This window comes from Macrotis lagotis, chromosome 7 (assembly GCF_037893015.1).
Source record: "Macrotis lagotis isolate mMagLag1 chromosome 7, bilby.v1.9.chrom.fasta, whole genome shotgun sequence".
NCBI classification, from domain to species: domain Eukaryota; kingdom Metazoa; phylum Chordata; class Mammalia; order Peramelemorphia; family Peramelidae; genus Macrotis; species Macrotis lagotis.
The window spans coordinates 218,695,246-218,722,569 of NC_133664.1; the positions used below are offsets into that span (position 1 = coordinate 218,695,246).

Genomic DNA, 27,324 nt, shown 5'->3' on the forward strand with positions numbered 1-27,324 from the left:
ACCCCAAAGATGTCAGAATATAGGTACAAATAAAAATGTTAAAAGAAAAAAAAAACATTTCCCTCCAATTTACATTTAAATATTAAACTTTTCCTTAAATACAACATCAAAATAGTCCTGACTTCAACTTAAAATAGATCTAATCAGAATCTAGATATCTCTTTAAAATCCCAAAAGCCTTTGAGCTCCCTACCCCAGTAGTCACTATATTATTGCCTGCCGTTTTCTAGTTTACTGTTGAATCAGTTTCCTGGCCAATCTCTATATCATGACCCAAACTTAATTCATCTTATTTCCCCATTTACAAAACCTCCTCCAAATCTGAATGGGACTCTCACAAAATAGAACTCCGAAACTGGAGAAGTTGTGTCCTCAATCACAAATCTAAGTTTTTTTATGAAATTTTCCAGGTTTTTCTATAATATTTAATTTTAAATTTCTATATTTAAAGTCGTGATATTTATTAAATCTGTTACAGGAATATATACAAAGATTCCATTTACAACAGGAGATTTCATAAATTAAATAACATTACTACTATGGCAAAACACAGCATCAGTTAGATCTACTTTAAAAATCTTACCTTTTGCTGAACACCCAAGTTAGTGACAATACTGCTGCCTACACACAGTCCATACTAGTTTATCCTTTAAATAAATATAAAATAACAGCTATTATTAGTAGCTCAGTTCATAATATTGATAGTTCACACTTTTAAGGCTAAAAAAGATCTTAAAGATAATCTAATCCAAGTCCATGATTTTATAGATGAGCATGGTTATCAATGCAGAGAATTAATGAGGAAGAGAAGGCACATATTCTGATCCCCAAAGCCCCAGGTTTTCTTCCCTATTAATATTTAGAAAAAAATGATAGGGGTGGCTAGGTGGCGCAGTGGATAGAGCACCGGCCCTGGAGTCAGGAGTACCTGAGTTCAAATCCGGCCTCGGATGCTTAATAATTACCTAGCTGTGTGGCCTTGGGCAAGCCACTTTAACCCCATTGCCCTGCAAAAAAAAAAAAAAAAAAAAAAAGATAAAACTTTTGCCATTTCTAATAATTCAGTCATCCATAAGAGCAAAATGAAATTTTCTTAAAATTCAAACCTTATGGAAAACATGAAAAGATAAAAGTTTTTTTTTTGTTTTTTTTTTTTAGCTTTTTGCAAGGCAAATGGGGTTAAGTGGCTTTCCCAAGGCCACACAGCTAGGTAATTATTAAGCGTCCAAGACTAGATTTGAACCCAGGTACTCCTGACTCCAGGGCCGGTGCTCTAATCCACTGCGCCACCTAGCCACCCCAAGATAAAAGTTTAAAACAAACAACTCAGTGCTTTTTATTTTATTGCTAGGGTTTGAATATGAGCAACAGAAATATCACTATTTCTTTTTTTATTGATTTATTTATTTTGAATTTTACAATTTTCCCCCTAATCTTGCTTCCCTTTCCACACCCCCCATAGAAAGCAATCTCTTACTCTATGTTGTTTCCATGGTATACATTGATCTAAATTGAATGTGAAAATCACTATTTCTAATGGTTAAACTCCAAATCAAATTATACTTGGATTCAATTCATAAGGTAAGAGAAAATTACTTAAGTCTAAGAATCTAGAATGAATGATACCATTAATTTTATTAAAACCAAAACTTTAGCAATAATTATTCATTGACTGAGATTAAGGATGGGGGAAAAAATCTAATTCTATCGTTGATAATCCCTAAGTAACTCTGAACAAGTCACCAAAATGCCCTGAGATTTAGTATCCTCATTTGTAAAATGAAAACAGATATAAATTTTCTTTAAGGTCCATTTCAATTCTGCATAATTTTGACTTGAATGTTAACTTGCCCTCCTTCCTCTTGAACCACTTCTCTGACCAACTATTATAGAGAGTAAAGACTCTCTATAATCTTCAAGCACTCTCATCTACTAGCTACTTCCCCCTTTGGTCAACAAACATACCCATTTCCATCTCCCTTCCATTCTTTAAGGAAAAAATAATAAATGAATGAATGAATAAATGAATAAATAACTTTTCACAATCTATTTAACCTTCCCTTTTCAACTAAAGTATTGGAGAAATCCTTAATTAGGACTCACTTTCCTCTTCTCTCATTCTCTAAACTCTCTGCAACTGAAACCATTCTCTACAAAGTTACCAACAATATCTTAAATGCCAAATCTAATGGATTTTTCTTAATCCTCATATATCCAGTCTTTTCTTCAACTTCTGTCAATGTCAATCAATTTGATTAATTTCCATTTATACTGCTTATATCTTTTCCCAACTGAAATTTCAACAAATTGAGACAGGGAACCACTTTTTTGCCTTTCTTTTTATCTCTCATGCTTGGCATCTCTAATGCTAGGCACTATGCTTGACATAGTGCCTAGAAACTAAATAAATACTTAATGCTTGATATTGTCTTGGAATTTCTAATCATTAAAGAAATACTGTCAAAAATTACATATTTATGAAGTTATAAATTGCTCTAGGCATATAACCTGTACACAACAGCACATTCTCTAATTAATACTAATTCTAAAAGACAATACTGCAATTTAGATTTCCAACATTAGAGCCTGAATTCTAAAAAACAGGTCCTGTTCTTGAAAAAAGCCACTTACTTTAAAAATCTCTCAAAGCAGTCAAAATACACCTATAAAATTAAATTTAACATGGAAAAATTACTCCTCATTGAAATGCAATAACTAGCTTCATCTCCCTTCCCCCTAGCTTCCCAAAGTTATAAATTTATAAATGAAATTGAAGTTACAAATTGTTTTTCCTGAACACCATTTAAATTTTATTTGCCCTGCCATTAGACAAAACAAAGAATCAAAGATCCTATTATGACAAATGTTGGGAGGGGATGTAGGGAAAAATGAGACAGTAACATACTGTAGGAGGAGTTATGAGATGATTCAACAATTCTGTAGAGCAATTTAGAACTATGCCCAAAGGGCTATAAAACCACGTCTATCCCTTGACCTAGCAGTGTTACTATTGGATTATATTACAGAAGAGATGTAAAACAGGAAGAAAAAGACCTCTATATATAAGAATAGTAGCTTTTTTCTGGTGGCAAGAAACTGGAGATTGAGGGGATGCCCATAGGTTGGGGAAAGGCTGAACAAATTGTTGCATGTGATTATGATGGAATACTATTCTGTTCTAAGAAATGATAAACAGGATGCTCTCAGTAAAACTTTTATGAGCAGATGCAATGGGAAATGTACTATACAGAAAATAACAGCAATGTTGTAGATTATCAGCTGTGAATGACTTTACCTTTACTCAGCAATGCTGTGACTCAAGACAACTCTGAAGGACATATGATAAAGAATGCTATCCAGTCCAGTGTCAGAGATGATGATGTCTGAATACAGAATGGAGCATACTTTTTTTTTTTACTACATTTTTCTTGAAGGGAAGTGGTTATGTTTACTTTTACAATATGACTATTGTGATAATGTTTTTCATGACTACACATTTCTAACCTATTTCAAATAACATGTTCCCTCAATGGGAGGGATTGGGGTGGGAAGAATGGAGAAAATTTGGAACTCAAGGTTTTAAAAGTGAATGCTGAAACTTGTATGTACATGTACCAGGAAAAAATAAAATAGCCAGAGAAAGAATCATGGACTTTGAACAAAGACCAAAGACTATTAACGTCAAATTAGAAAAAAAAAAGTGTTATATTATTTAATTTTACTATCTCATACTTTATTTTTCTTCCTTAAGGATATGATTTCTCTGTCATCACATTCAATTGAGATCAATGTATAACACAGAACCAATGTAAACACTAACAGACTGCCTTCCATGGGGTGTGAGGGGAGAGAAGCAAGAATGTGAGAAAAATTGTTAAACTCAAAATAAATAAAATCTTTCTTTAAAAAAAATTCTGGGGCAGCTAGGTGGTGCAGTGGATAGAGCATTGGCCCTGGAGTCAGGAGTACCTGGGTTCAAATCTGGTCTTGGACGCTTAATAATTACCTAGCTATGTGGCCTTGGGCAAGCCACTTAACCCCATTTGCCTTGCAAAAACCTAAAAAAAAAATTCTGTAAGCTTTGTTGAAGGACAATTTAATAGATGTGTAAAACTGCACATTCATATATATATATATATGTGTGTGTGTGTGTGTGTGTGTGTGTGTGTGTGTGTGTGTGTGTGTATATATATACACACACACACACACATATATGTAAGTATATAGTTTCTTCATAAATATTTTGAATTTTGAATTTTAAAAATCAATAAAAAAACCTCACCTGATTTTTGGTGTCATACAGAAGAAAAGCATAAGTTTCATGAAGTTCCTCTGAAGTGCAGCTGCTTGCTTTCTTTTGTTGATAAAAAGTTTTATACTATATAAAAGAGAGTGAGCATTAAAAGCTTTAAGTGTCCTATAAATATAGAATATCTGACAGTCATCCTTCTGAGAGATAAACTTGAAAGATAAACAAAATTTGCTCTTCCCCTCAACCCTCTCTGCCAGAATGTAATAATATCATAAGGCAATGTGGCTCTAAACTCAAAGTCAAAAAGACCGGAGTTCAAGGCTGACACACACACTGGAAGTGTGACTTTTAAGACTTTAATTTGTAAAGAAGATATAAATCTGCATTAGCAGAATAAATACCTAGAATGAAATCACAGGACTTATAAGACAGACAGACAGACAGACACACACACACACACACGTTTATTTTATAAACTACACCCATTTGGATGATTAACTTGGTATTTCCATGTATGTTGATTTCAAACTGAAAAGTTAAAGCTCAAATAACAAAAAGGAACATGTATCTTTCTTTAAAAATTAAAAAAGAGGGGGCAGCTAGGTGGCACAGTGGATAGAGCACTGGCCTTGGAGTCAGGAGTACCTGAGTTCAAATCCTGCCTCAGACATTTAGTGATTGCCTAGCCATGTGGCCACTTAACCCCATTGCCTTACAAAAACTAAAAAACAAAAAACAAAAAAACAATAAACAAAAAAAAATTAAAAAAGAATACCTATAGGGCGGCTAGGTGGCGCAGTGGATAAAGCACCGGCCTTGGAGTCAGGAGTACCTGGGTTCAAATCCAGTCTCAGACACTTAATAATTACCTAGCTGTGTGGCCTTGGGCAAGCTACTTAACCCCATTTGCCTTGCAAAAACCTAAAAACCTAAAAAAGAATACCTATAAACACAACTAATTTCCTCACCTTTTAAAAAGAAGTTATTTTTCACCAAATCACTTCACTGTAATGGAAACCTTTCTCAGATGAAGAATCCAAGTAATCACTATGAAGTACTGAAATTGCTCTTTGGAAACCAGAATCTGAAGTCACTGATAATTTCTGAAAAACTGTAAAATACACAAGGAAAAGGTAATTGGTATAACACAAAGACTGCAAGACTGCAATAAGAGACACTAAAATATTAATATTTGGTCAATTTCCCATATACAACTATCAAGTAAAAAAATATTGTAGGTATACCATATAATTTGTCTTAAATGATTCAATTCAACAAACTTAATATACACAAAGAACAGGAAGAAAAGAAACAAAAACAGTCCCTGCTTTGAAGGAATGTACTCCTATGAGCATCAGGTAAGGGGACCACTAACAATTAGAAAATTTACAGAGGAGGTGGATACTCAACCATTCTTAGGTCAAATAGTCCAGTGATTCAGTTTTGGGAGCAAAATGAATTCAACAGTCTTGAAAAACAAAATGCAATAAAAACAATTTTAAGGTTTAAAAAGGATCTGATTCCTAGTTGATAAAATAAAATGTTGTTTTACCTCTGCATTCACTACCAAAGACAGCATTAGGTTAGAAAAGCATCTCCAAGGAACAACTTTGTGGCCCTGTGAATATAGCACTAGCCCTGGAGTCAGGAAAACCTGAATTCAAATCTAAGCTTTGTAACTTTGGTCAAGTCACTTAACCCCACTATCTTACAAAAAATAAAAAGAAACGCATCTCCATAGAGCAGTGGAAATTCGACTTCAGTGAATCCATATAGGCTAATTTTCTTCCCTACTCCTCTTGACCAATGAAGTCCTGAGGCGTCTATTACTCAAGTCTATATTAACATTAAATGCTGTTCTTGAATTGAAGACTGTATGATGAGAGTACGCATGAAGGTAGTAATAAATAAAGCAGGAGTTGGGAATATAGAATCTGTGAAGAAGTATGCTACGAAGAAAGGCTAAAAAAAATAGCACTATGAAAGGATTTAAATGTCAGGAAAAGAAATTTTTTATTGGGGAGCAATTAAATAATAAAAGGAATAAATAACACTGCTGAGCTTATATCTTATTTTGGCAGCTATAGAGGATGGACTAGAGAAGTTCTGGAGAAAGGAAGAATGCTACTGTAGTATAGGCTGGAGTTGGTGAGAACCTGAACTATGAGTAGAGAAAAGGGTTTCAATGAGGGAAATGTTATAAGTAGAATCAATGAGACCTGTAATGGACTGAACATGTAGAAAGGGAGAAGTCAAAGATGACTCCAAGATGAAATTAGATGACTAGGAATATGGTGAAGTCATCAAAAGAAACAGCATACTTCATTGAAACAAGGTGAAGTTTATAAGCAAAACTATTTGACAGTAAATTTACAAAAATAAAAACTTTACAAAGGTTCTAATTATATGCAGTATCAAATTTTGAATCTCACAAAAACAGGGAGAAAAACAGCAACTTCTTAAAAATATATAGCATGGGGACAGCTAGGTGGTGCAATGGACAGAGCACTCGCCCTGGAGTCAGAAGGATCTGAGTTCAAATCTGGACTCAAGACACTTAATAATTGTCTATGTGACCTTGGGCAAGTCATTTAACCCCATTGCCTCAAATAAAAATAAAAATAAAAATAAATTTTAAAAAATATATAGCACTTTAAGGCTTGTAAAAGTGTTTTATAAATACTATCTCATTTAATCCTCAAAACAACCTTGTAAGGGAAGTGCTATTATTATCATTCCCAGGAGGAGACTAAAATAATTAAGTTGTTTTATGCTCATGTGAAACAGGAACTGAATTCAGGTCTTCTTTATTCTAAGGCCACTATAATACCTAGCTATCTATAACAACCTGAGAGACAGGTATTATTTTTATCATTTTATAGAAAAATTATCTTTGTAATGGGTTCTGTATGAATATAAAAAGTCTGAGATTGCTACAAAACAACTAAGAGAGATTCCAGCAAACAATTCAGGAACAAAATTGAGGATATAGCAAGATATTTTGTGTGTGTGTGTGTGTGTGTGTGTGTGTGTGTGTGTGTGTGTATTTCCTTTTCTTTAGCTTTAAGACACTTGAACCAATAATAACAGATAAGCTCACCAAGGAAGAGGCTAGAGAGATAATAGGGCCCAGGACAGGGTCTCTAGGGACATCTACTTAAAGAGAGGGGAAGAGAACTCTTTCATACATTAAACAAACAATTATAAAGCACTTATAACATGCCAGGTAAAGTGAGGATATGTAAACACAAAATCAGAAACAATCCCTACCTTTAAGAGGGGAGGGGGAATAAATATGTAAATAGTATATGTAAAACATTTGTCAAGTAATTTCTTTAAGTATGAAAAGGGAGGGCACTGGAAACAGGTGGGGATCGGGATAGGAGAGGAATAAGAAGTAGCACTTCAGTTTGGTCTCCCTATGTGGGGAGGAGGGAAGAGTAGAGAAAGCCAGAAAAAAAGAGTCAGAGAAGTCAGAGCAAAAATGCAACCATCTGGCTGAAAGGTTGGATGAGTCCTGAAATGTGTGCAATAAATTTGAAAAGGATGGGACGAGCAAGATGACTGCCCCAATATCCAGGAGACCATCTCCCACCTAATTATACCAGGAAAAAGGGTGCAGTTTCCATCAAAATGAATATAATCAAGAAATCCAATGAGAAACTTCAGTAAGGGATTTCTTCAACTTCAGAACTGAATAAAAAAAAATCAGTCTAAAAGGGCAAGGACAAGAAGAAAGCAAGGCCAGCTCTAGCATAAGATAGTGGAACTATAAATGAATCAAAGAAAGCTTTGCCTGTAATGCTCGGTATGTAATGGCAGCAAAAGCTAAGGGCATTCCTAGAAAAGCCCAGGGATCCTGAAAGCCCCAGTTAATAGCAGTTATTAAGTGAAAGACCTCCAGGCTGAGACATTCCAGATTCAAGGTATGACAGAAAAGAGTACTCAAGATCTAAACTCTGAACCTCAAAGATTCATAAGAGTCTAACTATGAGATCTGTACAGAGACCCAGAGGCAAATCAAGCAGGATCAATCATGCCATCCAAAAGCACAGTGGGGATGGTGGGGGTCATGGGACAAAACTATGGAGAGGAATAATTTTTTTTAAATACTCATCAGTATGAAAATAATTTTGAGTGACTGGAAGGAGCTAGCATTCTTTTTTTTTTAGGGTTTTTTTTTTTGTAAGGCAAACGGGGTTAAGTGGCTTGCCCAAGGCCACACAGCTAGGTTAATTATTAAATGTCTGAGACCGGATTTGAACCCAGGTACTCTTGACTCCAGGGCTGGTGCTTTATCCACTGCGCCACCTAGCTGCCCCAGGAGCTAGCAGTCTAATGGAGAAGAAACATTCTCATTCGTCTCTCCCCTCAGAACTTTCTCAAGATCTGATTTTTACTGACTCATACTCTTCCTTCCTAAATTCAATACAATTAACCAATTCAACTTCACACTGTCTTCTACTATTACCCCCTTATCCTAATAACTTCTCATCCCTTTTTCAAACTGCACCTGAATTAACTCATTAACTCCCATTGTTTTGTTGTTTGTCCTTAGTACTTGAAGACTTGTCTCTCCTCTGCTCCTATACTTGCTTGCACAGAACCTGGAGGAAGTCACAGTTAAGCTGACTGGGTTCACTTCAAATCTATGTTATTAGTACCATCGTTTGGCCTTCACTACAGCAAGGCAATCATTTAATTTCCTCCAAATTGATTCCTTATTTTACTCCCCCAGAGAAAGTATTCCAAATCTCTTCTCTCCTCAAGGACACAAATGGTACTCCCTGCCTCCCACTTACTCATTCACAAATCTCACTTCTTACTTTACTGCCCCCTTTTCTTCATTATAAAATCCCTAAATTGTATTGTATCCCACTCCCTTATTCTTCTCCTTGCTAAAGTCAACCCTTCTACATATGGCCTTCATACCAGACTCCTCCGTTCTTCTCCAGAAGATTGCCTCCACAATCATCCTCTCTTTTTAATCTTCAATCTCTATCTTCCCTGGTACTGAAATATATACCCACTTTTTGCCTTCTTTAAAAAATCTTCACCAGGGAGTTGTGAACTAATCCAACCATTCTGGAGAGTAATTTGGAACCATAACATTACTGTTACATCTGCTATCTCTTTCTCCTTTTGCCTTAAATTTTTCCCAACACCAGCACCTTTTCCAATGAGTTGTGTTTTCTTATTAAGTGGCCAAAGTATTTAAGCTCTAGCTTGAGTATTTAGCTTTCAATGAAAAAATCTAAATTTCTTTAAGCATTGACTGATTTCATCTCAAAAGTCTACTCCAGTACCACAATTCAAAAGCATCAATTCTTCTCCACTGTTCTTATTTGATTTTTAAAATATTGTTTTTCACTCTCTTTCACTTCCATTCCTCTAGAAATTCTTGGTCTTGTGTCCAATTTGCATTTTTCTTTTGAGGCACTGCTCATAGATGTTTTTAAGTGATTGTCTTGAGCTTTGTAGAGTTGTTTTTCTTTTTTCTATGTATGTTCACTCATTTTTTCAGCCTACTAATTTATTTTGGACTATATGTTAATGGTGGGCACACTTAACTTTTAGGGAGATGCCCTACCTGAGCTTCTGTCTCTTACGTCATTCTGATGTTTTCACAGTTCAGGCTGGGAGCTTTAAGTTTTCAGTGCTTCCATAGTGTTGTGATTTGGGGAATGATGTGTTCACTGACCTCCTGGCACTCTGTAAGTTCCTGACTCAGTCTGAATTGTTTGTGTGTGGTTGAATTTCCGTAGACTGCTGCTGGACTCAGTCATAACCTATTAGGAGGTTTCTGTGTGTTCCAAGATTTCTGCTTGATTTTGGTCATCTGCCCTCATTTGTCCTACTACAGGTTTTTGCAAGTATATGGTGGTACTCAGGGAAGATTAGCACTTCTAGTGTGAGAGTTGCCAAACCCCTTCAGGGCTACTCAATCCACCTTTAATGTCTATCTTCATCCAATTCTCACTTGTGGCTCCAAAAGATTGTTGCATGCACAATGACTAAAACCTGATAAACTGTCTCAGCAGATGGGCTAAACCAACTTGAGGGTAATCAACAGGTCTCAAACCTATTAGTGAATTGGGGAAACATATGCCAAGCATGTCAAGACTTTCCCTGGCAAAGTAGACAGACGAGAAAAATTTATTCCAAATGTCATAAAGGCAGTTAAAGTAGAGGCTGTGGAACACACAGAGCGTGGTCAGATATCAAAGACAGGAAGGTCATCCTCTACATTCTAGGCCATCACCAGTCATCTTGCTTGACTTTTATCTTCAAAGGGACTTTGATGAATCAGGAAATGAATGAAGCTGATGATTTTGTTTAACTTTGTCTCAATTAAATCCAATTAACAAGCAAGTAAAGACATGTCATGTCACCCATGGTGTCACTGGTCCTCTTCAAAACAAAAGACAAACAACAAGGTCTATATGTGAAGCTAAAAGCTTTCTGTTCTTGGGCTCAGATCCAAATAGTTATTTCTGGAACTTGTTCTTTTTTTCTTACATAAGTAGAGCTCCTACTTCCTCATAAGTCCAAATATTCTCTGCCTTGGAACTTGGTGACAAAGACATCTATTCCTGTTTCAAGTGTTTAAGGGTTCCGTGAGATCTCTTTCTGCTCAAGTGCCCATCTTTGGGTACTAGGCTGTTCCCCACTGCTGCTGCCACCCCAACAGTCTACTGCTGCTTCTGCCCACCACTCAGCTATGCTCTATGATCCTTGCCAGTTTCCCCACTGCTGCTGCCACCCCAACAGTCTACTGCTGCTTCTGCCCACCACTCAGCTATGCTCTATGATCCTTGCCAGTCTCTACTACAGTGCACTACATGCCTACAGACTTCTCTCTTCCAAACTGCCTTCAGGTGTAAAAATGACTTGCTGAAACATGGGGGTGATAATCCATCTTAATGGACCTGCTCATTACATCAGTGCAACAATCAGGCACAATTTTGGGATATCTGCGATGGAGAATGCTATCTGTATCCTGAGAAAGAATTGTGGAGTTTGAACAAAGACCAAAGACTATTACCTCTAATTTAAAAACAAAAACAAATACATTTTCTTCTTATTTAATTTTGCTATCTCTTATACTTTATTTTTTTTCCTTAAGGACATGATTTCTCTCTTATCACATTCAATGTGAATCAATGTATATCATGGAAACAATGTAAAGACTAACAGACTGTCTTCTGTGGGGAGTAGAGGGGGGAGAAGTGAGATTAGGAGAAAAAATTTTAAAATTCTAAATAAAAAAAATTTAAAATAACTTGTTGAGACTTTTTCTTGACTTTTGCTCTCAGAATTCAGGCTACACTAGGTCATTGTAGAGGAGAATAAAAGGAGCTAAAGCAAAATTGCAACTCTTCCTCCTCCAGCTTCATTTTACTCTTTTTATTTCCAGAAAAATCATCTTTTGTCATTCACATTTTATTTGACTATCAAAGAATTAGAAGTGATCTATGATTACAGTAGGCTTTCAGAGCTTGAGAATTTTGAAACCAATAAGCAAAGAGTGGTTTCAAATCCTTTTCTGAATTATGTTCCAATACAACTGTTAGGGACACTTTAAATCCAAGATGGTTTTTTCTTTTGCAGAATAAATTTGTTTCATCTATTTTAAAAATCTGTTTATCAGGGTAGCTTCAAGTATTTAGCTGCAGAGCCTTGTCATAGCACTAGTTGTCTTTCCAATAATTTTAACATTATGCAACTAAATTCAATTTTACATGATACTTTTTTTGGGGGGGGGGTTGCAAGGCAATGGGGGCTAAAGTAACTTGTTCAAGGTTACACAGCTAGGTAATTATTAAGTGTCTGAGGGTGAACTTGAACTCAGGTCCTCCTGACTTCAGGGTCAGTGCTCTATCCATTCTGCCACCTAGTGGTTCCCCCAAACTCAATTTTAAAAGGAATCTAACCAAATCTTGCAATAAGTTTTCCACTATTTCGTTTCCATTTTCTTTCATTTTCACTTATAAAACAAATCCTAACTTTTAAAATGATATTCTAAGAGGAATGCTTTTATGATCATCATCAATTAATGTCTAAAAGATAATCTATTTCTATCATTTTAATATTTCAATTCACTGCAATTGTTTGCAAACCACAAAAAGCTAAAGCAACTTTGACTTTTATTTCACTTGTTTTATTATACTCTGTACCATAGATTCTGGCATTTCAAGTCTTCATCCTATTTTATAGTTATTATAATCATATTTATTCTATTCAAATCTTTGTCTAAATATAATGTTTCCTTTTTAATGCAAGTAGTATTTCTCTCCAAAGTGTTTTTTTGTCTATTTTTGAACAAAGGGCACTTTAATGGGTGTCATTTTAAAACCTTCAACTAGTTTGTATGATCATATCAAATTGAATTTTGGCTCACAATAATTAAGATCTTGTATCATTGTATAATTTGTGCAAAATCAAATTGAATATCAGAATTTATATTAATCATGACCTAACTCAAGGGGTAAAAATTTAAGAAGAAATGATAGTTAAGAGGAAAGGCTTGGAAAGAGAAATAACTTAAATGTAAAAAGTATAAAACCCCGCCCAATTAACAGATTCCCTAAAAATTAGAATAGACTAGGTAGAAGTGTTTGAGTCTAGGAGAGAAGAAGAAATATTAAAACAAAATTAAAAGATAAAAAAATAGAAAAAAATATAAATATCTCATATCAAAAAGCAACTGACCTGGAAAACTGATGAATAAGAGAACTTATTTAACTACCTGAAATTCAAGACAAAAAACTGAAAAAAAGTCATGATCTATTTCAATATACCATAAAAGCAACATTAAAACAAGAGAACAAAATGAAAATATTCAGAGGAAAGGAAAAATAATACAGTCAGCCAGAAAGAAGTTCAAATATCCAGGAATCACAATCAGGATTATACAAGATTTTGCTTTAGGGAATGGAAAGCATGGAATGGAATATTCCAAAAGACTAAAAATACAGGTCTACAATCAAGAATAACTTACCCAGCAAAACTGAGTATAATCCTATAAGGGAAGAAATGTACCATCAATGAAAGACAGGACTTTCAAGCATTCCTGATGAAAATATTGGAGCTGAATAGGAACTCTGAAATAAAAATACAGTAGGTCAAAAGAAAAAGTAAATACAAGTGAACAATCAGATGCAACTTTTTTAAAGGCTGAACTATGTACATTCTAATGGGGAGTAAGGAGAGATGATATAAGATTCCTTTAAGAATTCAGACATGAGACATAGAGGAAAGTCAAATGAGACAGGCTTTGCTATATTTGGATGATAATAAGAGAAAGTCAGAGGGGAGATAAACAAGGGAAAAAGAGAGGGAAGAATGGGAAAATTCATTGTTTCACATAATTAGATTGCACAAGTAGAAGTCTATACAGATAAAAAAAAGAAGTCTATACAGATGTGGAAGAGTCGTTAGAGAGCAAGTATGAAAATTCATTTTCATCTGAACTAGTCAAAACATGAGCAGAATAAAAGCACATAAATATTCAACCCAACTGGGATACAGAAGAGAAAGGGAGAAGAAGGACTAGAGGAAATAAGAGTAGATTCATAATAGGATTAAACATAAGGAAAAAACTATAAACTTAAGATAATAAACATGGGAAAAGGAGACAAGGGAAGGGGGTTAAAAGGAAAGAAAGCATTAAGAACTATAATATGGAGGAGAAAAGCAAAGAGGGAAAAAAAGCTTAAGAGAATAGGATAGGACCAACATTATCCTCACAACCTCTCAAACCTCTCCAGAATGGGAATTAGACACAAGCAATAAAATCAGTTCAAGCTATCTCCATGATCTAGGAAATCAAGCATTCAAAAAAGTTGTAAAACCTAACGAAATAACATTTCGTAACACTCAATGTGCTCAGTCCTCCTTCCAACTTGCATGCAACAGAACTCCACTCCACATACAAATCTCACTTCTTCTGTGTCCTGGACATCCAAACAGCAGAAATTAGCTCAGGCATAAACATATTCTGGACCACAAAAGAACTCAGCCACAGCAGTGAGGAACAGAGTAAACCAAAGCAAGATATATGAGAGATATGCATGCAAATCAAGCCATTTCTATCTCCCCCCTGCCCCAGAAGTTCCTTCAGACAGAAACTGGGAAAGATTAAGTGTGAATTGTTCTTCATGAGAAGAGAATGAGACAGCATTGAAGTCCAACTCCCAGGCAAACCACATGCAAAGGGGAAGAGTCAGAAAGTGAACAAGAGGGAACTATAAGTGTCAGATGGAAAAGGAGTAAAATTATATAAGATTTCAGGAGAAACATACTTCAAGACTTTGAGCATTAGCAGATGAACCAACAGTAAACATATTAACAAAAGGGAATAAAGTGCCCATATCAGGTAAAAGAATTCAGGCATCTATGAATAAATATTGCAAGACAAAAGAAACAGAATTAATGCATGATAAGGATGAAGCAGAGAATTAAATAAACCAGGGTACCTTCATGACCTGTATAGAACTAACCAGGAGAACAGAAAAAGCTAGCCTCAACAAAGAAATAAAAGAGAATAACTGAGTGAAAATGCAAATACATACAAATGAAGGACAATGTAGAAGAGAAGCAAAAGACAATAATATAAAAGGCAAGTATGATTTCCATACAAACAAAATTTATTCATTTGGAAGGCAGAATGTATACACAACTTAATGATTACTTCCTCCCAAAGGAACACAACAAATGAAAATATCTGAATACCATACTGGAAGAAATAATAAAATTGTTCAGAAATTCTGAACACAGAAAATAAAAGTGTCAAATGAAAGAATTCACAGATCTCTTCCAGAAAAATATTCTCCCACCTTTGCTCCAAAACAACAACAACAGCAACAAAAGACTTTTCTGGTTTTCTTTAAGTCTTAATCCTCCCTTCTACAAATTCTTATACTCCTTTAAATTTCAAGGCTTGCCCTCTTTTAAAGATTTACCTTGTTTATAGTTTGCTTTGAATAGATTTGTTTTTATGTAGTCTCCCCCCATTAGTTTGCTAGTTCCTAGAGATACTACTTCTTTTTGTATGCTCAGTGCTTTGCACAATGGAATAAAATAGTCAATTAGTTGAATGAATGATTGGTTAAATTTAACAACTCTACTGACAAATCTTGCAAGAGACTAGGATTACCTTCAAATACAAAGGAAAGAAAATTCAATAAAAAGAAAAAAAAAGGAAAATTAAAATTCAACAACAGAAGACTATTCTGCACTTACAAGAAACTGCAGAAGAAAAAGGCATATATTCTAATGAGCAAAGGAAATCAAGATGAATTACCTGGGATACAAAATATGACAAAAAATTGTTAATACCAAATATTTCTTGCCATTCCCTTAATGATCCTAGTAATGACAGAATTTTAGTGAAGTTTTTATCTTTCTATTCTTAAGATATTTATGATTTGGCTGAACTGAACTACACACTACACCAAGTTTCCCCCATTCAGAGATTTTACTTGTCCAGGAACCTAGCCTTTGAGCTTCAGTGTCTTTGCTCCCTTCAGTCGGGATTCATGGCATGAAGGGCAAAACAGAAGATTGAAGTGGTTCCCTTGCCTGGACGGCTAAGAGCCACTTGGGTCTCATGACTATGCCTTGCTACCAAATACAACCTCTTCTCCTAAAAGTTTAAGATCCTTTCCCTATGAGACAGCTGCTGAGAAAGTTTGCTACCCTGTTACCATAATTTAAAAAGGCTTTATTCCTCAACTCAAGGCTTTGATTTATTTCAGGACTTTATACCCTTCAAATCTAAAACTAACTATAAATTAAAAAAAGATGGACTTCAATAAAAATGATATATTCAAAACATTCTTAGGAAGAAACTGACTTGAAAACTTGAAGAAATTATTTGCTTCTCCAGTTCTCCAAACTACAGAAATACAAAGAAAGATAAGAAAAAGTACCAAGCAAGGACAACTGCAACAAATTAACAGAGATCACTAAGAGATATCTTCCTAAATGCACACAAGATACCAAAGAGTGAAAATGGATATCAAAGTGATAGTAGAAAAACAGGCCTGAAACATCATGAAATAAATCCCATACCTCCCTACTTACAAATGAATCAATGGTTTTTTGAGGGACTAAGTTACAGAATAGGAGTGTGCACAAAAGTGGGGAAGTGAAAAAAGATAAAAGAAAATGTGATTTATTCTTTAAAAAACTTTTTTAAAAAGCTAATAATTGAAAGAAAAATTAATTCCAGCTGTTTATCAGGAAAAAAAGATTCTACTGAAGACTGTGTGAAGCACCACTGATAAATGTTGCAATGACAGAAAGGAGACAGTCTATAAAGGAAAATAGGGACTTTAAAAGTGGGAGTTAGAGGGGGAGGGTACAGCCAAGATGGCGACAAGAGAGGACAGTCTCTTATAAACTTAGAAGCTAAGGACTCGAACTAAATTTTCGAGAGACAGAACCCACAGAGGGACCTAGTGAGGCAGTTCTCCAACCCAAGGTAACCTGGAAAAGAGCAGAAAGGCTCTGCTCCCCGGGGCCGGAGGGGTGGCCCACCAGAGAGAAGGAACTTCAGCCTCCGGGAGACAGGCCCAGGGCACTGGGAGCCCCAGCTCACAGCAGTGGGGGCAGTTTCCTGACTTACACCCCCAGGAACACCAGGCACAACTTCGGGGATCAGCAGGGGATCTCTGCCAGAGCGAGCACGTGAAGCCCAGCCCTCAGTGCACTCAGCGAGCAGCATGGCTATGGCAGCCCAGATCCAGAAATGGGAAGCAGGCAGAGCCGGTAAGCAGGAGCCTCCAGTCATGAGTGCTGAGCCTAGGGAGGGGAGTGCAGAGAGACTGCCGAGCTCTGTCCTCTGTCCCTGGAACAGGACTCTGGGGCTCTGACCGCATTCAGACCCTGATCGCAGTCTAGGCCCCCCATAGAACAGTAGGGCCCCCCCCCCCCCAGCCCTGTGGTAGAGGGGTGTGCTTATGATCATTCACAGACCAGGAGGGAAGACAGAGCCTCACATACTCAAAAGCTCAGGAAGCACCCCAAAATCAGGCACAGGCTAGAGAAATGAGTAAGCAGAGAAAAAAGAGGAACACCATTGAAAAATACTTTTCCTGTGATCCCAAGAAGGATCAAAACACTCAATCTGAAGATAAGGAAGTACAAGCTCCTGCATCTAAAGACTCCAAGAAAAACAGAAATTGGGCTCAGGCTCTGATAGAGCTCAAAAAAGACTTTGAAAATCAAGTGAGGGAAATAGAAGAAAAATTGGGAAAAGAAATGAGAGAGATGCAGGAAAAACATAAAAATGAAGTCAGCAGCTTAGTCAAGGAGATTAAAAAAAAATACTGAAGAAAATAACATGTTAAAAACCAGCACAGGTCAAATGAATAAAAAAGTTCAAAAAGTTATTGAGAAGTAGAATGCTTTAAAAGGCAGAATTGGGGGCGGCTAGGTGGCACAGTGGATAAATCACCAGCCCTGGAGTCAGGAGCATCTGGGTTCAAATCTGGTCTCAAACAATAATGACCTAACTGTGTGGCCTTGGGCAAGCCACTTAACCCCATTTGCCTCGCAAAAAAAAAAACCCTAACAAAACAAAAAATAAAAGGCAGAATTGGCCAGATGTAAAAAGAGATAAGAAAGTTCTCTGAGGAAAACAAATCCTTCAGACAAAAAAAAACAGAACTGAGGGAGGTTGCTGAGTTCACGAGAAATCAGGACACAATACTTCAAAACCAAAAGAATGAAAAATTAGAAGAAAATGTGAAACATCTCATTGAAAAAACAACTGATATGGAAACTATTTAGAAAAGATAATTATTAGAATACCTGAAAGTCATGACCAAGAAAAGAGCCTTGACATCATTTTCAAAGAATTACTACAAGAAAATTGCCCAGATATCCTAGAAGCAGAGGGCAAAACAGAAATGGAGAGAATCCACTGATCTACCTGAGAAAGAGACCCCCAAAAAAACAACCCCCAGGAATATTATAGCCAAGTTCCAGAACTCCCAAGTCAAAGAGAAAATATTACAAGCAGCCAGAAGGCCACAATTCAAATATCGTGGAGCAGCAGTCACGATCACACAGGACTTAGTAGCAACTACATTAAAAGCTCATAGGGCTTGGAATATAATATTCCGGAAAGCAAAAGAGTTTAGAATGCAACCGAGAATCAACAACCCAGCAAAACTGAATGTCCTCTTCCATGGAAAAAGATGGAATTTCAATAAACCAGGGTAATTTCAAATGTTCCTGCTGGAATGGCCAGAGCTGAACAAGACTCAGGTGAAGCATAGAGAGTGGAGGAGAAAGGGAAAACAACCACTCTCAACATTAATTATATATGCTCTAAATGCTCTAGTAATCTAAATGCAGAAAGGAAACATTAACTGAAACATACATAATAATTGTTGCTGTTGTTGTTTGTCTTTAATTCTCAAAGAAGACCATGACATCAGGGGAAGTTTTTCCTCCAGAGCTACCGGGTCCAGTGGTCAGATATGAATCAAAAAGATTGAAGATTGCCCAAGATGAGATGCAATCAGGGTTAAGTGACATGCCCAAGGTTATACAGATTCTCAGTGTCAGCATCTGAGCCCAGATTGGAACTTGGAAGCTCTTGACTTCAAGGTCAGTGCTCTATTCACTGCACCACCTAGCTGCCTCAAAAATAACTAACACAGTAATAGCAGAAGATTTCAGTGTCCTTTTCTCAATTTTAGAGAAGTCTCACAGAAAGATAAACAAAAGGGAAAACACAGAATGAGTTATGGCTTTTTCTAAAAGAAATTGCTTAAGAATATACACATATTTCTCAAAACATGGAACCTTTACAAAAATGGAGCTAGGGCAAACATATTGCAAACAACATGAAAAAGGCAGAAATAATAGATAACTTTTTTCACACTATAATACAATACAAATAGTTCAACAAACAAAAACAAAGATCTAAATGAAGACTAACAATGAAATTCTAAATAATGGCTGAATCAAAGAACAATCATAAAAACAATGAATAATTATATGAATGAAAATGATAATGATGAAAAAAACATACCAAAATTTCTGAGATGCAGCTAAAGCAGTCCTCGGGGTAAATCATATCCCTACAAATATATATCAACAAAATAGAAAAAGAGAAGATTAATGACTTGAACACATATTTTAAAAACTAGAAAGTCAATAAATAAACTTTAAAATAGTCACAAAAGATACTGAAAATCAGAGGCAAAAGTAGAAACCAAAGACTACAGAAATAATAAAACTAAAAGCTGGTTCTTGGAAAGATCAATAAAATTAATAAACCTTTAGTCAATCTTATAATAAAGGCTGAAAATCAAATCAACAAACAGCAAACGAGAAGAAATCACAAAAAAAAATAATAACCAGAATCTGTTATCCAAAGTTACAGACTAACAAAAGAGAAAATAGAAAAGAAACAAGATTACTTTCAAAAATTTAAAATATCCTGCAAAGGCAATTTACAGATGAGGAGATCAAAGCAATCCACAGTCATATGAAAAATCGCTCTAAATCATTACTTATTAGAGAAATGCAAATTAAAGCTTCTCTGAGGTACCACCTCACACCTCTCAGACTGGCCAATATGACCAGAAAGGATAATGATCAATGTTGGAAGGGTTGTGGGAAATGTGGGGCACTATTACACTGTTGGTGGAGCTGTGAACTCATCCAACCCATACCCTTTGATCCAGCCATAACACTACGGGGCCTATACCATGAAGAGATGATGAAAAAGGATAAAAACATCACTTGTACAAAAACATTCACAGAATCCCTGTTTGTGGTGACAACGAATTGGAAATCAAGTAAATGTCCTTCAATTGGGGAATGGCTTAGCAAACAGTGATATATGTATGTCATGGAACTCTATTGTTCTATTAGAAACCAGGAGGGACGGGAATTCAGGGAAGCCTGGAAGGATTTGCATGAACTGATGCTGAGTGAGATGAGCAGAACCAGAAAAACACTGTATACCCTAACAACAACATGGGGGTGATGATCAACCTTGATGGACTTGCTCATTCCATCAGTGCAACAATCAGGGACAATTTGGGGCTCTCTGCAATGGAGAATACCATCTGTATCCAGAGAAAGAGCTGTGGAGTCTGAACAAAGACCAAGGACTATTAACTTTAATTTAGAGGAAAAAAATGATATCTTATTGTCTGATCTTACTATCTCTTATACCTTAAGGTTATGATTTCTCTCTCATCACATTCAACTGAGATCAATGTATACCATGGAAACAACGTGAAGACAACAACGTGAAGACTAACAGAATGTCTCAAAACAAATAAAATCTTTAAGAAAAAAAAAGAAATAAAAGAAACCAGAAAGGTAAACAAGTTTAACAACTTAAATGAACAAAATAATCATGTGCTTACAATCTAACAAGGAGAAAACAATTGTCCCGAGTGTTTTTTTCCTGGCTAAAACAGGAAAAGAAATTTGGGGCCTAAATATGTGTACAGTTTTAAAGAAAGGGGAGGAGGAGAAGAAAATACTAAGACTATAGAAGGAATGAAGAGGAAAGAAATCATTATTTCTCATACCTTGGGTCCAATAGATTGTACAAACATGAAAGGAGAACAGGCATTTCATGAACCAGAGATAGGCAAGGAAAGATTGGGGGGATTGGAGGGGAAAGGAGAGGAATGCATAGAAATCAAAAAAAGGAGTTAGGACAAGGACAAGGAAAGGGAAGAAGAGAGGGTTGAGTAGGAGGAGGGAATAATCACAAAGATTTTGATTTGTTAAACTACCTTGAAGTAAATATTATTTCCTATATGGGTGATTCTATGAAAATAAATCAATAAATAAATCAACTTAAAGTAATTAAAACTAAGGAAAATTTAAAAGACGAGAGATCATAGTGATATGGTCTGGACTAGGTTAAGAGGGGAAGAAGAGATGATTGAGATCAAATAATTCCAACTATGTATTATTTATCTTGACTTCAATTCTGTTCTTTTCCCTAGTGGAGAGAGGACAAAGAGATAAAACATTGTTTATAGAAGAAAAAATAAAAGAAAATTATAAAAAAAATAAACCTATCAAACCAGGAATGTGAATGACATAACTGATTAATAAATTCATTCAGAATAAGAAGTTAAGACAACGAACCAGAAAAGGATTTTAAAAAGTGAATAATTTATCCACAAGAAACTTAGCTCAAACATAAAGATTCAATACACAGAGCTAAAAATAAGGGAAAGGAATAGACCACAGATTTCTAACTAGAAATATACCTCAGGAAGTAAGAGAAGTCAGACAAGATGGTTAGAGTATTTGGCAAATAACCATGTCATCTTGCTGATAAAAATCAAACAAATAATCACTACAGAAAGGATTCCTTTTTTTGAAAATAGTCAGGAAAATTAGAAAGTATTTTAGTAGTAATTAAAGAAATTGGACTAACATCCTATATCACATACAAAAAAAAGCTCAAAATAGGTACATGTACAAATAAAATCAACATAAAAGGCCACACTATTAAAAAAATAAAAGAGAACACGATCAAGTATCTTTCACAACTATAGCTAAAAAGAGAATTTTTTTGATTCTTTTTTTAAAGATTTTATTTATTTTGAGTTTTACACTTTTCCCCCAATCTTACTCCCTCCCCCCCCCCCCCCCACAGAAGGCAATCTGCCAGTCTTTACTTTGTTTCCAAGGTATATTTTGATCCAAATTGAATGTGATGAGAGAGAAATCATATCCTTAGGAAGAAACATAAAGCATAAGAGATAGAAAGATCAGACAATAAGATATATTTTTTTCCAAATTAAAGTTACTAGCCCTTGGTCTTTGTTGAAACTCCATAGTTCTTTCTCTGGATACAGATGGTATTCTCCATTGCAGACAGCCCCAAATTGTCCCTGGCTTCCAGGCTTCCCTGAATCCCCATCCCTCCTGGTTTCTAATAGAACAATAGTGCTCCATGACATACACATACCACAGTTTGCTAAGCCATTCCCCAATAGAAGGACATTTACTTGATTTCCAATTCTTTGTCACCACAAACACGGCTGCTATGAATATTTTTGTACAAGTGATGTTTTTACCCTTTCTCATCATCTCTTCAGGGTATAGGCCCAGTAGTGGTATTGCTGGATCAAAGGGTATGCACATTTTTGTTGCCCTATGGGCATAGTTAGGAAGAGAATTTTTTAAACAAAAAATAAATACATAATAAAAAACAAAATAGACAATTACAGAAAAATGTTAAAATTTTTGCTGCAATAAAATAGAATGAGAATAACAGTAGACTGAGAAAAATATTTACATCAAATGATAAAAGTGATATCCAAAATACAAAAGCAAAGGATGCATATATAACGTCAATATTTCTCAATATACCAGGGTAGGTAGGGGCAGCTAGGTGACGCAATGGATAAGAGCACTGGCCTTGGAGTCAGGAGGACTGGAGCTTGAATCCAGCCTTAGCTATTTACTAACTGTGTGAACTTGGGCAAGTCACTTAACCCTGACTGCCTCACAGTCAGAGCCATCTCCAGTAGTCCTAATTCATATCTGGCCATTGGATCTAAATGGCTCTGGAGGAGAAAGTGAGGCACGTGTTTGCATCAGCATCACCTCCCTGATATCATGATCTTCTTCAAGAACAAGGGACAAAACTTTATCCAAGTGGTCAAAGGATATGATAACCAGTTTTCACCTCCCAAAAAATGCAAATTATAACTTTTCATTAAAAAATATTCCAAACTTCTTTTGTAATTATACCCAAAGTAACAACAAAATGTGCATATCCTTTGATCCAGCAATACCACTACTGGGCCTATACCATGAAGAGATGATGAGAAAGGGTAATAACATCACTTGTACAAAAATTTTCATAGCAGCCCTGTTTGTGGTGGCAAAGAATTGGAAATCAAGTAAATGTCCTTCTATTGGGGAATGGCTTAGCAAACTGTGTTATATGCATGTCATGGAACACTATTTATTGTTCTATTAGAAACCAGGGAATTCAGGGAAGCCTGGAAGGATTTGCATGAACATTGTACACCTTAAGAGCAACATGGGGTTGATGATCAACCTTGATGGACTTGCTCTTTCCATCAGTGCGACAATCAGGGACAATTTTGGGGTATATGCGATGGAGAATACCATCTGTATCCAGAGAAAGAACCATGGAGTTTGAACAAAAACTAAAGACTATAACCTTTAACTTAGGGGAAAAAAAAAAACCATTCTCTTATTATGTAATTTTGTTATCTCTTATACTTTATTTTTTCCCCTTAAGGATATGATTTCTCTTCAATTTAGATCAAAGACTAACTTCTCTGGGGGGTGGGGAGGGAATCGAGATTAGGGGAAAAATTGTAAAATTTAAAATAAATAATTTTTTTTAAATCCAAATTTCCACTAGTAAATACAAATTAAAATTACAAGGGTTTTACCTCACACCATGCAAACTGGCAAAGATAAAACACAATGGAAAGAGCATGAATTGGAGGGAACTGTAAAGAAATTCATACTGATTCACAGTAATATGGTTCAATTATTCTGGATTTAAACCTTTCAGCTGAGGGATTCCACTACAGGATACACACACACACACACACACACACACACACACACTCTCTCTCCCAACAGAGTTAAAGACAGAAACAAAAATCAATTATTTATCAAAATATTCATAGTAACACTGTGGGAGCAAAGTACTGAAAAAATGGTTGTTGCTATCAATTGTGAAAAAGCTGAGAAAATGGCATATGACTGAGCAGTAAGCAGTCATATTTAGAGAATTCAGAGAAACATGGGAAGATCTGAATGAATTGATGCAGAGCAAAACAAGCAGAACTATGAGGACCAGATATATAGTATTGATTACAACAATGTTAATTAAAACATCAGCAATATAAATTAAAAGGAAGTAAAATTCTGAATGAAGGAAAAACCAATGATAGTCTCAAGAGAACAGAAAAAAAACCCATACTCCTCTCTTGGCAGAAAAGTAGGGGACTACTAGAACAATATATTGTATAGAATGTCAGATGTAGTCACAGTATTGGATGTTTTTGCATAATTGTTCTTTTTCACAAGAGAGAGTTCATTCTGGAGGAAGGAGTTGAAATCACTCTGATGTAAGGACAAAAGCCATCAACAAATTGATGTTTAATTAAAATTAAAAGACTTAATGAAGTGACAATTATTTGCTTGAACAATATCTGTTCAATACCCAGAATGTAAAATAGGATGAGAACTAGAGATTTTTTGTTGATTTTCCGATTAAATGAGGGTGGTTATCACCAAAAGTTTATGAGGTTCAAATACATGCATAACTATCAAAGCATTAATTTTAGTCAATAGCTAGTATTTATACAGTAGTCTGCAATGCATTGTACATGTTAACTCATTATTGTAATAAACTATTCCTCTTCATGTAATACAAATATTGCTATCCCTATTTATAAAGAAACTGAGATTAGAAGACTAAGTGACTTGCTCACAATTATACAGCTAAATAAAGACCTGTGTCAACTGGAAAACAGGTCTCCCAAGTCCAAATTCAGGCAGATCTAAAAGCAGACCAAAAGTCATGGTATGTAAGCTTGTACTAAGATAAGATACTGCAGAGTGAGGGAACTGGAAAGGAGGAGGAAAGAAGAATAGGGAGAATAACCAATGTCAAAAAATTTACCATGGAAAATTTACAAAAAAATGAGTTTCTATATACCAAAAAGGTGGTGGACAAATTATGCTATCTTTAAACCAGTAAAGTTTAATCAAAGGCAAACATCTAAGAAATATTTGCATATATATTTTGTATTTGCATTAATAAAAAACTCTTTTCTTCTAATCCTCCTTTTAGAAAATTGCGTCTTAATAAATAAAATGAAGTTCTATCCCAGGATCTCCAGATTAAAAAAATTGACAATTTCAAGTAACGTTCATTCTACATAAACTATCAAAAATCGAAACAAAACACCTAAATAACAGCAGGGGGTCACTGACTATTTTTTTTTGCGATATTTATAAGATGCAGAGCATCCTGAAATGCAGACAGCTGATTATCAAAGTCTCTCGTTTAGTGATGAAATGATTAAAAGGAAGCTATCCCTCACACGCCTGACCACAGGGGCAAGGCTGTGTTTATCTTGACTTGACCAACTCCTTGCTTCATGCAACCGGGGAGGCACCTTTTGCTGGGTCTAGAGTCCGGGAGGATCCGGGTTCAAATTCAGCCTCTCACTAGATAAATTACCCTAGGCAACGTCGTCTAACCTTCCTCAGAATCAGTTTCCAAGCCTGTAATACGGATGTAACCTCAACTGCAAAAATAGCACCTATACGTATGTTAGTTGGGTTAAGAGGAATGCCGTCGTCCTGCCTGACCTTGTCACCTGACACCATTCCTGACCTTTTTCTGTGCAACCTTCGAAAACAATCCAAATAATCCAGTGGTACAGGTGGGAAGCGGAAAGCAAAAAATGCTTCGGATTCAAAATGGATTGCGATTAGGTCCGAGGCTCAGGCTAAGGTGACAGATTGAAAGGTGCTGGGGGGGGATTTTGGAGGCCACGGAGTCCAAACTCCATTTACAGGTGAGAAAAGCGGGGCCCGAGGGAGGGATCAGAGCAGAAGGTGGGTCTGGAGTCCTGCCTTTTGTTTTCTTCTTCCCCGGGGCCGCGTTTTCCCTCCGTCACAATCCAATCACAGGCACTGCACAAAAAGCCACTCCTCTGAAAGGGTCGGGCCGGGCCGGCCGGGGCCGCCCGAGGCCTCCGCCCTGCCGCGCGGGGCCAGGCCCGGCCGGGGCGGGCCCCGGGGCCTGGCCGCACCTGCCGGACCCCCCCGCCCCGGGGCTCTCACCTGGCGCGGGCGCCGCGGCCCGGCTGCCGGCTCCCTCCCGGCGGCCCCCGCCTCCTCCCCCGTCCTCTACCCAAGGGCGCGGCGCGCGCGGGGGAGGGCCCGCACCTGGGCCGCGGCCGGCGCGGCGGAGGCTCCCCCGCGGGAGCCGCTGGAAGCCGGAGCGGGGGGCGGGAGACGGCCAGGACGCCCCGCGCGAGGATCCTGTCTCCTTCCGAGGGGGACGAAGGCGGGCCCTTTCTTCTACCTAGCCCAAGGGAACATGTCGACCGCCTCGGAGAGGGCTGGCCGGGGCGCCACTGAGCCGCCGGAAGTAAAACCTTCCAGGCGAGGAACAGGAAAAAAAAGAAAGTGAAAACTGAACTGTGGCGTCACGCGTGGGCGGGCGGTCAGCGCGCCCCGACGCGGGGCGGGGTTCCGCCCGCCTGCCCCGGCCGCCGCGGCCCTGTGCTTCCGGGGCAGCGCGCGGCCGCCCTGACCCCGGCCCGCGCTCGGGACGCGGAGCACCCGCGGGCATGAGCGCCCCGAAGTTGAGACAAAGGGGAGCGGGGGCGGGGGGAGGGCGGAAGCGGAAGTGCGGCTCTCGCCAAAGGAAGGCCGGGAGCTGGCACGACTGCCGGGAAACCAAGCCCGAAAAAGGCTTTGGGAAAGGACTTCCACCCGCCATGGCGGCCGGTCTGGAGGCTTCCAAAGGCCTCCTTGGGGTTTAGCGCCACCGTTTCCCAGGAAAATGATGAAACGCCAACCCAGTGCGATGGGCCTCCGGGAGCCGCGCTTCAAGGTGCCACCTCTCTTCCGTGCTGGGGGCTTTGAGGGCGAATCTTCGCCATACGCGCCCGCACGAATGAAGATTGGACAGGATAAGAGAATACTGTAAGCCCGTCACTAGTACGGGACCAGAGGAGACCTCGGACATCAAGTCTGAACCCCTCATCTTAAAGCGCGCGCGCACACGCACACACACACAGCAAAGACGCGCTGTGGGTATTAATCGAGCAATGGATAAGAACCTGGTCCCGAAGGCAAGAGCACCCGTGACCTTGGGCTAGTCAGGACCCCAGTGCCCTTGAATCCAGGGCTCTCCTGTCGCCCTAACTCCTATCCGGCCGTTGGCACCAGATGGGGTTGGTCACCCAAAGCACGCCTCACTCAAATCCAGTGAAGGGCAACCAGGCTCTGGAAGGATAAATTGTTAAATTGCCTCCTACTCTTTGTAATCTGAG

At 37.5% G+C, this 27,324-nt stretch overlaps 1 long non-coding RNA gene across 2 annotated transcripts; it reads right to left on the reverse strand.

Moving 5' to 3' along the window:
* Positions 1–583: 583 nt before the first annotated feature.
* Positions 584–26,570, reverse strand: LOC141493484 (uncharacterized). Of its 2 annotated transcripts, none has more exons than XR_012470228.1 (6): positions 26,210–26,570; positions 19,302–19,350; positions 13,254–13,356; positions 5,221–5,363; positions 4,283–4,378; positions 584–647 (listed from the first exon to the last, which is right to left on the reverse strand). It is a non-coding gene; the product is annotated as an uncharacterized LOC141493484 (long non-coding RNA). The 2 variants fall into 2 exon arrangements; XR_012470229.1 differs by having other exon boundaries at positions 26,105–26,570.
* Positions 26,571–27,324: the final 754 nt, after the last annotated feature.